The 11533-nt window shown below is 53.9% G+C and overlaps 1 protein-coding gene across 1 annotated transcript in view; it reads right to left on the reverse strand.

Moving 5' to 3' along the window:
* PGC (progastricsin) overlaps positions 1-11284 on the reverse strand; it is a 28799-nt gene extending 17515 nt beyond the window's left edge. The window contains exon 1 of the mRNA XM_005665970.4: positions 10948-11284. The gene's annotated coding sequence lies outside the window, so the exon portion shown is untranslated. The remainder of the gene's footprint in view (positions 1-10947) is intronic.
* Between the last annotated feature and the right edge of the window lie 249 nt (positions 11285-11533).

An 11533-nucleotide genomic window follows, 5' to 3' on the forward strand; every position in this document is an offset into this window, starting at 1 on the left:
GTGCACTGAATGGATGGCGAGGCATGTCACACTGCCACCCAGCTGCAGGAAGGCGAAGGATGGGGCAGGGCCTCGGGGTCACCTGAAATCTGGGATCCAGACACTACCAGGAGCTTGCTTTTTGTTCCTACTTCCCTTCCCTCTCCCTCTCCCTCTCTCTCTCTCTCACTCACTGTAGGCTGCCTTTCTCCACATAACCGACCACCAATATCTGAGTTTTACATTTCCAGAGAAAGAATGAGGAGTTCCCATCATGGCTCAGTGGAAACGAATCCGACTAGGAACCATGAGGTTGCAGGTTTGATCCCTGGCCTTGCTCAGTGGGTTGAGGATCCAGCGTTGCCGTGAGCTGTGGTATAGGTCGCAGATACAGCTGGGATCTGGCATTGTTGTGGCTCTAGTGTAGGCTGGCAGCAACAGCTCTGATTAGACCCCTAGCCTGGGAACCTCCATGTGCCACGGGTATGGCTCTAAAAAAAAGACAAAAAAAATTTAAAAATTAAAAAAAAAAAGAAAGAATTAATGAAATCAAAATTCCCAGGAAAACTCTCTGAAAAGCCCCTCTTGGATCAGGTGCTCAGTCCTGGACCAACCAATGGTGGCCCTGTAAGAACCTGGTGGCTCCCTCAGGAAGCATTTTGAAGAGTGAAGATAGGAGACGTCCCCAGAAGAAGTTAGAGATGTTTGGGGGCAAATAATCTCAGAAATGTCCATGCAGATTTTTTTTTTATTCTTTTATGGCCGCACCTGCGGCACATGGGAGTTCCCAGGCCAGGGATTGAATTCGAGCCACAGCTGTGAGAATGCTGAATCCCTTAACCCACTGCACCAGGCGGGGGATCAAACCCACACCTCCACAGCGACCTGAGCCTCTGCAGTCAGATTCCTAACCCACTGCACCACAGCAGGAACTCCCATGCCGATTTATTTCTGATGACCTATGGACCCTACTCGGAATGCTTCATTCACCTCTCTTTCCACATAGTCAAGAATGTGACGCTGATGTATGATACAGAAATGACTTTAGAAGACCAATCACCACCACTTGTTGACTCTTTGACCCCGACAATTCACTTACCCATTCAGAGCCTGAGTTTCCCTAACTATAAATGGATAATCCTCTGCCCCTTAGGGTTGCTGTAATAATCCAATAAAACCATGATTATAAAAGTGCCAGCATAGAGCCAGCCTTCAATAACTCTCAGCTGAGTCAGAATCTTTAAATTGGGCAGGGGGTTGGGGGAGGAGCTGAAGAAAGAAGGGATTTCTGGGGAGTGTGGATGCTGTTCTGCTTCTTGACAGAGCTGAGTTCCGGTCATGTGGGTCTGGGGGACATCAGCATTGTATACTCCATATGTCTACCTTTCTGTATGTATGCGTAATGAATGTCAATTTTTTAACAAGAGGGGAGTTCCCTGGTGGCTCCGTGGGTTAAGGATCCAGTCTTCTCACTGCTGTGGCTCAAGTCATTGCTGTGGTGTAGGTTCAATCCACGGCCTAGGAACTTCCTCATGCCATGGGCAGGGCTGAAAATAAAAGAGAGTTCCCTGGTGGTCTAGTGGTTGGGATTCAGCACTTTCACTGCTGTAGCCCGGGGTTCAATCTCTGGTCTGGGAATTGAGATCCCACATCAAGTTGCTGCATGCTGCGGCCAGGGAAAAAAAAAAGTCATTTAGGAGTTCCCGTCGTGGCTCATCGGAAAGGACTCCAACTAGGAACCATGAGGTTGCAGGTTTGATACTTGGCCTCGCTCAGTGGATTAAGGATCTGGCGTTGCCGCGAGCTGTGGTGTAGGTTGCAGACATGGCTCAGATCTGGTGTTGCTGTGGCTCTGGCATAGGATGGTGGCTACAGCTCTGATTAGACCCCTAGCCTGGGAGCCTCCATATGCCATGGGTTGGACCCTAAAAAGCAAAAAAAAAAAAAAAAAAAAAGAAAAGAAAGAAAAAAAAGTCAATTAAAAGTTTTACAAAGTCAATTTTTTTTTTTTTTTTTTTTTTTGGCCAAATCTGCGGCATGTAGAAGTTCCCAGGCCAGGGATCAAACTCATGCCAAAGCTGCCTCCCAAGCCACTGCAGTGACAATGCTGGATCCCTAACCCACTGCACTATAAGGGAACTCCCTAAAGTCACATTTATTTATTTATTTTTTTATTATTATTTTTTTGTCTTTTGTCTTTCTAGGGCTGCATCCACGGCATATGGAAGTTCCCAGGCTAGGGGCCGAATCAGAGATATAGCTGCAAGCCTACACCACAGCCACAGCAACTCAGGATCAGAGCCACACCTGCGACCTACACCACAGCTCACGGCAATGCTGGATCCTTAACCCACTGAGCGAGGCCAGGGATCGAACCTGCATCTTCGTGGATACTCGCTGGGTTCATTAACCACTAACCCACGATGAGAACTCCCTTAAGTCACATTTTAAAAGGAAGGAAGAGGGGCAAGAGAACAAAGAGGAGCAAGGAACCAGAACACCTGTCCTCAGAGACACCCCCCCCCCAAAGATGAGGTGGGGAAGCAGCCCCTATTCAGGGAGCTCTGGGCTAGTGGGGACACTGTACATTCACCCATGATAACTTTGTCTACACTGCAGAGAGGCGGACATGACCTGAGGTGCAATGAGGATGAACATGTCTTGTCAGCGCATAGCTGTGTTTTATTAAAATGTGTTTTAGCATGGATATATATCAGACACATCACACCCATGACTTCGTGGACTGTGAGTGTCCATGACACCCTCCTAACTGAGGAATGTCAGGCAGCAGCAGCATTGCAGCCTGAAAGCCTTGTCACTGAGGACTTAATCTGCTAGGCTGGTCCCCGAGGGGAGGAGCAGAGCCTCGGTTCCCCGAGGGCCTGGGCCCCTCAGCCCCGGAATCCAGCTGTTAGATTCCTCCTCCCCATCCTCCTCCGCCACCCTGGGTCCCACAGGGAGGGGCAGTTTCCTAGACGTGAAATCCAGCCGGGAACTCCCAACCTGTTCCCCTCCTCCCCCCACTCCGGCCAAGGCCCTGCCCGGAGGTGGCCCTCTCCATTTGACGGACAGGACAACTGTGGGCACAGAGACAGTCGTCCTGCCAAGTAGGGGCTCCATGTCCGTGGCTCTGTCCACATGGCTGGCTCAATTTCCTCCCGACCGACTGTCCCACATCTCCAGAAATGGCACCTCGCACAAGCCAGAGAGCTGGCGGTGAAACTTGCCCTGGCCTCTCCCCCACCCCCACATCAGCAGATTCTAACCAGCAGTGGCGACACTGCAAAGATCATGACGGTGGTATTTGAGTGACCCTTTGGGGACCCACTGACCTATATTGAGTAAGCATGAAAGTCGAACCGATCTAACCCCCCTATTTAACTCCCCAGCCACCTGCCTTGCTCCCCAAAGCCAGAGCCTATAGCTGCTTTATGTGGGATCTCCCAACCTTCAGCCCTGAGAAGCAGAGTTTGGATGGAGTGAGTGAAAAATGGGGGCTCCCCTGAAAAATCGGGGCTTCCCAGGTTGTACACGACGTGGAGACTCAGAGGGCGTGCCCCTGGACGTGGGGTTTAGGCAGAGCCAGTCTGCACAAGAGCAGCCAGGCCCACCTTGAGGTTGCCCGCATCATAGACGGAGTAGCAGCCCCTCAGGCAGATGTCGGAGCCACGGGGATTGGCTGCTGGCTGCTGTCTGAGAGCCAGTATATGCTTGAAACCTCATGAGGCCGTGACTGCGCTGACCTGGAGGGAAAGGGGTGAAGCGGTCGGCAGGCAAGTCTCAAAGGTTAAGGAAGGAACTTGAGCTCTAAAATCAGAGGGGCTTGGGTTCAAATCCCAGCCCACCTCTGCCTGGCGATGTGACATTAGGCAAGTCACTTAACCCCTCTGAGCTTCAGCTTCTCCACCAATTGAGGAAATGGACTAATATGCCCCTCTGCTGTGTACTGCATGGTGAATACAAGTTAGACAAGTGAAGAGAGTGAAAAAAGAACATTTCTGGCAGGCAAAATAGCATGTGCAAAGGGCCCGAGGTAGGAAAGATGAAGGGATGGGGCCAGTGAGGCTGGAGTATAGCAGTGAGAGGAGCTGAAGGAGGCTGAGGATGAACTACCAGAGCTGAGGGCTTAAGGCTTTTTTTTTTTTTTTTAAACCACAACCCAGAGTTTGAAATATATTTTACACCATAACCATATATAAACAAACATACAATATATAATGAAAACAAAACTTCAGTCACCCCGTAAAATTCTAGTCCATGCTACATGGGATGCACCCTAATTTTTCTATTCAATTTATTATTTTTTTTTAGGACTGCACCTGCAACATCTGGAAGTTCCCAGGTTAGGGGTTGAATCAGAGCTGCAGCTACCAGCCTACGCCACAGCCACAGCTACAACCATGCTTGATCTGAGCCATGTCTGTCACATGTCCATGGCTCTGTCCACACAGCTGGCTCATGGCAACGCTGGATCCTTAACCCACTGAGCAAGGCCAGGGATTGGACCCATATCCTCATGGATACTAATCAGGTTCTTAAGCTGCTGAGCCACAACAGGAACTCCCTCAATTTAATTTTTTTAAGTGCTTGTTCCAATCAACTGAATTGATTTCTAATGTGTCGTGAGCTGCAATTTGAAACACACTGATCTCTATGGCCTTGAGCATATGTGCACACATGCACACACACATACACAGACAGTCTTGCACTCTTAGCTGTCACTTGTCCCAGAAATGATTAATCACTAGTGTTCAGAGAGCAGGATGGTGTCTCTGCCCCCACAGTGGAGGCACAGAGGGTGCTCCTTGCATATGTGTTAACTAGCAGTGTCAGAGTTCCCTAGAAGCTCAGTAGGTTACAGATCTAGATCTAGTATTGTCACTGATGTGGCTGGGGTTTGATCCCTGGACTGAGAACTTCCGCAAGCCAAAGGTGCAGCCAAAGAAAAGGGGGGGAGGAGAGGAGGGGGGCCAGCTCAACCACATTTGGAGGGTTTGGTTTTGTTTGTTTTTTGGTTTTTTTTTTTTTTTTTTTTTTTTTGTCTTTTGTCTGTCTAGGGCCGCACCCATGGCATGCGGAAGTTTCCAGGCTAGGAGTCCAATCGGAGCTACAGCTGCCGACCTACACTACAGCCACAGCAGCACTGGATCTGAGCCACATCCACGACCTACACCACAGCTCATGGCAACGCTAGATCCTTAACCCACTGAGCGGGGCCAGGGATCGAACCTGAAACCTCATGGTTCCTAGTCAGATTCGTTTCTGCTGCACCACAATGGAAACTCCACATTTGGAGGTTTGAGTCATCTGTAGAGTGAAGAGGACCCCCAGGCATACTTCTTCGGCAAATGGAACAGGGACAGTCCACATGTGCTAAGTGCCACGTCTCCGTGAGTGACCACCTGCCAGGGTGTTGGTGGTACCCGCTTCTGGGATTATCAGGAGGATCTGAAGAGCAAACGTGCAGAGACCCGGCAGTTCAGCACCTGAACCAGTGCGTACAGGGTGCTCAGCATGTGGCCGGCCCTGTCTAATAGCTTTAGGTCTACCGGTCCATTTAATCGCTCCAGGACCTTATGAGATAAACATTGTATTGTCCCTACTTTGCCTATAAGAGAACAGAGGCTCAGGGAAGTTAAGTAACTTGTCCAAGGTCACAAGGCTCAGAAGTAGCAGAACAAGTATCCCAATACAGACAGACTGGACCTCAGAAAGCTCAGGATAAACAGTGGTTCCTGGTACTCCACTTGTGAAAGAAGCTGATCAAATGATCCTTAAGATCCTATGCAAATCTAACATCTGAGAACTCTACAGGCTGCAAACGGGCCCCCCTCCCCCTGGCCTCCTGGTCCTCCGGCCATGCCAGGTATGAAGAGAAGAGGGGACAGATGGGAGAATCATGGGGATAAGGCGCTGAGGGCCCAGCAGGGGAAGCCGAGGCCATTGGCGGTGAAGGTGATGGTGGACGGCTCTGGGCTCTGCTGCTGTTGGTGACAAAATGGAGAAACAGTCAGGGACTCGGACACAGATGGTCAGAAGTTGTCCTCCCAGGGTTCCAGGGACAGAGATGGCCGATCCCACAGCCTGGAAATCCATCCTGCACCCAAATCTTCCCCAACCCCACCCCTCGACCTCCCAACCTTCCTCTCCCCACCACTGCAGCTATGTCCCCACCCCAATGGGGACATGATGACTGCCCCAGTGAAGGCACCAAGATGGAGTTCAAGCAGGCAAGGTGGTGATGACAAAAGGGCTGTTGAGGGGGGAGCCTTCGAGGGAAAGGGGGCAGGGAGGGCGGCGGGGCAGGGAGACCCTGGTGCATTAAGCCGCTGCAGGAAAGTGACATGCCAGCCCTCGGGATTTGGAAGGAGTCCCTCAGGCCAGTGTCCTTTGACTTCCCAGTGACAGTGGGTTGGGGTGCCTCCCTCTCCTCGGCTGTTCCCTGGAGCCCCAGCGAGTTGGAACAATGATGAGGGAGGTGCCTGTGTTTGTGACACCCGTGCAGCCCAGGGAGCAGCAGTCAGTGGCCTGGGCCCCTATGAACAACCTGCAGGAGGAGTCATTAGAGGTCAGAGGTCATGCCACCCCTCCCCGCCTCCACACATGCTCTCCCTTAGCGCCCAGGCCAGTGCCCTGGTCTGCCCTGGGCTGGGAAAAGCCCTGTATTTTTTCAAGGATGCCCCCCAGCCCTCCTCCCTTGGTGGAGGGATGGGATTTGACGGTGATCAGCCAGTAACCTGGGCAACCGCAGGGCTCCAGTGGACCTCGCCTGTGTACAGCTTGCTGTCCTCACCCCTAAAGGCGACTTCTCCCATGGTGGTGTCATCATGTCAGCTGCAGACCAGAGGTGCGGTCAGACCGTGGAGGAGGCAGCTGTGGGGTGACTGGACACCCCGTTTCTGGAGCCTCTTCTCTGAGTCAAGCCAGCAGTCCTGCCCGCCTTTGCCACCTTCCTGTTCCTCTTGTACAGCCACAGTCCCTGGCTCAGGGCAGAGCATCTGGCCAGCTCTCCATAAGCCCCTGTCCAGTAATGAGTTGACCATTCAAAGAGCAGATGAACGTCCTCTTGCCCGGTGAGATAAAAGCTGACCATGCTGCACTTCCCACTGTGGCACAACAGGATCAGCAGGGCCTCTGGGGCCCTGGAACGAAGGTTCGATCCCCAGCCCCGCACAGTGGGTTAAGGATCCAGTGTTGCCACAGTTATGGCGTGGGTTGAAACTGTGGCTCAGATCTGATCCCTAGCCGGGGAAATCCACATGACCCAGGGAAGCCAAAAAGAAAAAAAGAAGACACTGACCAGAGTCTCTGGAATCAGGTTCCATTTTAAAAAGCCAGCCATGTCTGAGGACAGGTGCTGGACAGGGGCAAGAGGAGGCCAGGCCCTTATTCCATCCAAGTGGATCTTTCACAGATGGTGCCTGGCTCTGTCTGGCTCAGGCCAAAACCCCTGTTGGTGATGGCCAAGCCCTGGATCTATCCCACCACAGGAGGAGCAGACCCCCTGGGTGGTCCCTCGAGGCCAGGACCCTGCAGCCTCCCTCAGCAGGAAGCTGGCTAGGGTCCCAGGACGCTGTGAGAATACAGATTCCGAATGGCTGCGGGAGAGGAGTTAGTCCACCAGGGCTTCTGGGCTGGAAGGACATGCGCTTGAGTTTCAGGGGAAAGGAATGGTGATCAGGGTCCCGCCCTTCCCTCTCTTGTTGCAGCATCACCCCCTCTGGTCCCTGCAGTGACTTAAACCCCACCTGGTCACAGGGACCTTCTGGGACTTGCCCTGTGACATTCACAACAGGCTGAACTTTCACAGAAAATAGGGCACCCACAGGTTGGCAGAACCCATGTCAAAGAAGATCATGAAATTCTGAGGAGCAGTCCTCATGCCGATCTCTTCACAGTGATACATCTGAGAAGACTGTCACTGAGGACGCTGCGCCTCAGGCCCCCCCAGGACTCCTAGGCCCTTGGCTCCAACAGCTTCCTGAGGGCCTGACTTGGACTCTTATACACCACTGCCCAATTGGCTCGAGTCTTTGAGGTGACTCCACCTCAGACTGGGCTTCCTGAGGCAGGGCTGTGTCTCCCCTCAGACTGGGGCTCCCTGAGGACAGGGTTCTGTCTCCTCTCAGACTGGGGCTCCCTCAGGGTAGGGCTGTGTCTCCCCTCAGAGTGGGGTCCCTGAGGGAAGGCTTGTATCTCCCCTTCTGGCTGGCACAGGAGGGGGCACCATGTGGACTGGGGCAGGGTCTGTATTGAATTACTGGGGGTCACGGAGGCTGGGACAGGCTTCAGGGGAAAGGCTGCCATGTGGCAAGATGTGAGATCCTTAGAGCCAAAGAGTGGGAACCCAGTGTGTGACTATGCCCAAGGTGGCCCTGAGGTCCCCAAGTGTCTTTGTTGGGGGTGCCTGGGGGAGGGCAAGGGAAGAGCTCCCTGACACTGGTTTTAGCTTCCCCCACTCCCCACGTGTCACAGGTCATCACCAAGCATCCCTTACATCCAGACACTCCGCGTGCCAACCCCTCAGCAAAGTGCCTTTCAAACAGAAGGTCTCTTCCTGCCAGCTGATGGCAAAGTCCATCTAGTAGATCCTGAAGAGGGTTCTTTTTTATTTGTTTATTTTTTATTATTATTGTTATTATTATTATTATTATTTTTTATTTTTAGGGCCGTGCCTCCAGCACATGGAGGTGTCCAGGCTGACGGTCTAATTGGAGCTGCAGGTGCCGGCCTACACCACAGCCACAGCAACGCCAGATTGGAGCCGCGTCTGCCACCTACACCACAGCTCAGGGCAATGCCGGATCCTTAATCCACTGAGTGAGGCCAGGGATCGAACTCAAAAACCTTATGGTTCCTAGTCGGATTCGTTTCCGCTGCGCCACGACGGGAACTCGGAAGAGGGTTCTTTTTAAATACCACTGACTGGAATGGAATAAATCGGAGGGCCACTCAGACAACATGGCTACACAGTGGGTGGGTGTGTGTGTGGATGTACGAGCTCACACGGTGTGTGTGGGTGTGGGTGTGGATGTACGAGCTCACACGTGTGCCCCGATTCGTGATGCACACTGCTGAATGGGCCCCAAGCTCACACTGTCCGGATGCACCCTCACCACACGTGCTCAGCCAGCTGCTCCCGCCCCCAGAGGCAGCCGCGTGTGGCCCCGCCCCCAGACACGCCTTCCTCTAAGCTGGGCAGCGAGGAAGACCTCCGCGGATCCGCCTCCATCCATCCCTTCTCTTCTCCTGCCTTTTCCCTCCTCCCTCTCTTCTTCCACGCGATCCTCCCCCTCCTCTTCCTCCTCCCTGTCCACTGGCCGTGGACGCTCTGAGCTCTGGCTGAGAGCCAAGCCCCAGACCTCCTCTCAGCCCAGCATCTGGAGCAGGCAAAGCCCCTGTATTTCCCAAGGTGGAAATAAGGACACCTTAGGAAATAAGGAGAACTTCTGTTTGAAAGGCACTTTGCTGAGGGGTTGGCACGCGGAGTGTCTGGATGTAAGGGATGCTTGGTGATGACCTGTGACACGTGGGGAGTGGGGGAAGCTAAAACCAGTGTCTTTAGCACAAGACAGTAAGCCTCAGGCCACTCCCCACTGCCCTGTCCATGGGGTCACCCCGTGGCTCTGCACCACTTCCCTCAATGTCTCCCCCAGAGAGAGTGACCCACTTGGCAGTGGGGGCTGGAAAATTTCAGACTCCCTCCTGTCCTTGAGGGGTGTCCTATTTAAGACCCCAGGCCTGTCCAGAGGGGCCAGAACCCCATGCGCCTGTTCTCCGTATCCTCTTGAGACCCAGCAGTGGGTGGGTGAGGGTGGCAGGTGGCTGGGCAGGTGAGACAGGCCGTGGGGAGGGGTTATTTGGATGGAAGTGGACTTGGCCATGGACCACATCTCTGTGGGTGGGGAGCGCTGAGGTTTAGGGATTGGGTGGCAGGGAGGGGAGTCCTGTGTCCCAGATTCAGGCATATCAAAGGCCAGAGTCTAATCGTCAGGGCCTGGATAAGGAGCAGGAACTGGGCCTCTTCCAAAAGTCCCAAACCAAACACTGATAATGGATCTGGGAAGCTCTGTCACCTCTCCCACCCCACAGTCCCTAACTGGGTCTCAGGTGGACAGGGTCATGGTCCCAGGACCATGGAGCTAGAGCTGGCCCCATCCCAGACCTCAGCCCACCTGGTTTGGGTTCTGGGAGGAGGGCCATCGAGTGGCAGCGTGGAGCGGGCTGGGGCTTTCCCTCTGCTCAGGGCTCCTCGAGTGGGACACCTGGGGCAAGGTGGGGGCCAGGGATCCAGGACAGGGAGCTGGGGACAGGCCACCATGGGAGGGACCTCTCTCAGCAGGTATGGGCAGCCACTCTAACTCTTCCCCACATCCTGGCGTCTGGAGGGCTTGGCTCCATTTGCCCACAATATGGGGAAACCAAGGCCTGGAGCTGGAAGGGGGACCCAAACCTCAGGGGTCCTCACGCACCCAGCAGTGATGAAGGAGAGGAATGATCCAGAGGCCAGGCACCCCCCAAAGCCACCCCTATTGCTTTCCTGGCTGAATATCCCCGTTTCCAGATTATTTGTCTTTTTTGTTCTTTTTAGGGCTGCACCCACAGCATATGGGGGTTCCCAGACTAGGGGTCGAATCAGAGCTACAGCTGCCGGCCTACACCACAGCCACAGCAACGCTAGATCTGAGCCACGTCTGCGACCTACACCACAGTTCACGGCAACACCGGATCCTTAACCCATTGAACGAGGCCAGGGATTGAACCTGTGTCCTCATGGACACTAGTCAGGTTCTTAACCCATTGAACCACAAAGGGAACTCCCCCTTTTCCAGATTCTGAGGGTGTTTGGAAGGGGTCTGGGGCAGTTTCCTGCCAAGTCTGGGCACACACTCCCCACCCACACAGCCCAGATTCTAGGAAGCTGAGATCATGATCCTGAGGCTCCAGGAGGATTTCTGAGGGCCTCACCTTTGTCCCTTTGTAGAAGAAGGTGTCGCCGCAGCTCAGTGCTGGCCGAAGCCTCCAGTAGCTCGTCCTCTGGCCACTCTTTGCCTGCCCGGGCCACCTTCCCGGCGTTGAGCTCCCCCAGGCATGCTCTGGGCAGCACCACCCCCTCCCACCGGCATCGATGCAGCCTCACCTCCCAAAGTCCTGGGGTGGGGGTGGGGGTTCAGCATCCAGATGACCCCCAGTCGCAGGTGCGGCAGAGAACAGACACAGAACGGCAGATACGGGAGTAGCAAGGCGGGCTTCGGAAGGCCTGGCTCCGGGAACGCGAGCACAGTGGAGCCCTCAGCTCTGAGTCACAGCGCCCAGAGGACCCTGCTCTTTAGCCTCTGGCTCCAGGGATGGGTCACTGGGTCAAGGGGCCTTCTCCCAGGCCTCCCACTGAAATCTGTCCCTCCTCCCCCCACATTCCTTTGCCATTCAGTAAAGGCAGCCCTTCCTGCAGGGCCTGGATAAGGAACCCAAGCTCAGAGTCCTTAATCCCTGCTTTCCCTTTCCCACACCTGCCCCCCCATTTCCCTTGCCAACACCCCAATAGGTCTACCTC

This window comes from Sus scrofa, chromosome 7, assembly GCF_054392235.1.
Source record: "Sus scrofa isolate SSC_HxYL_T2T_F1_AM1 chromosome 7, Sscrofa_HxYL_maternal_Yorkshire_Landrace_v2.0, whole genome shotgun sequence".
NCBI classification, from domain to species: Eukaryota; Metazoa; Chordata; class Mammalia; order Artiodactyla; family Suidae; genus Sus; species Sus scrofa.